This window comes from Chinchilla lanigera, unplaced genomic scaffold (assembly GCF_000276665.1).
Source record: "Chinchilla lanigera isolate Chin_1 unplaced genomic scaffold, ChiLan1.0 scaffold00181, whole genome shotgun sequence".
NCBI lineage: Eukaryota > Metazoa > Chordata > Mammalia > Rodentia > Chinchillidae > Chinchilla > Chinchilla lanigera.
Window position 1 is genome coordinate 67,847 of NW_004955582.1, and position 672 is coordinate 68,518.

Genomic DNA, 672 nt, shown 5'->3' on the forward strand with positions numbered 1-672 from the left:
TGTGCATGTATGTTTTTACTAACGAACCTTACAAGAAAACTGAACAGGGAAGATGGCTCCATGTTCTTAACTAGAAAGATCCGTTAGTCCCAAAATGTGAGCTTTCTGTTTATTACTTTTATAGAAACCAAATAAAAACGTCACGTAACATTTGAGTTCCACCAACCCTCTTTTGCTGTTGTCACTAAGAAAAGGTAGTGAAGACCTGCCTTCCTAGGTATCAAAATAAACTATTTTCACCAATTAATTGTTTACTAAAAGCCCAAAAGACAGAGAAATGAATGTAACTGAATAGACTATTCAGAAACATTCAAACATCCGTAAGAATTTAGAACTTCATACTGATGACCTCCATTTCAGTTGAAAAATCAGAATTACCCATGAATGAAATGCCTGGGAACTGTTAAAAAAAAAAAAAAACTAGGTAGATTTTTATGACACAAGAATTCTTGGTGGAGTATAGGTGAAAAAATTTAAATAATACCAAATTAGAAGAGTACCAAAAGAAAACACAAATGCCTATTTGTGCCTTCCTAAGAATGCCCTCAAAAGCAAGATTGTTTTTCTTTGTGCTGGGGGCTAGGGCTTGCATCCAGGACCTTGTGCGTGTTAAACGCACTGCCGGTAGGTCAACCCCCTTTTGCCACCTGAACTCGCAAGGTTGACTATCCA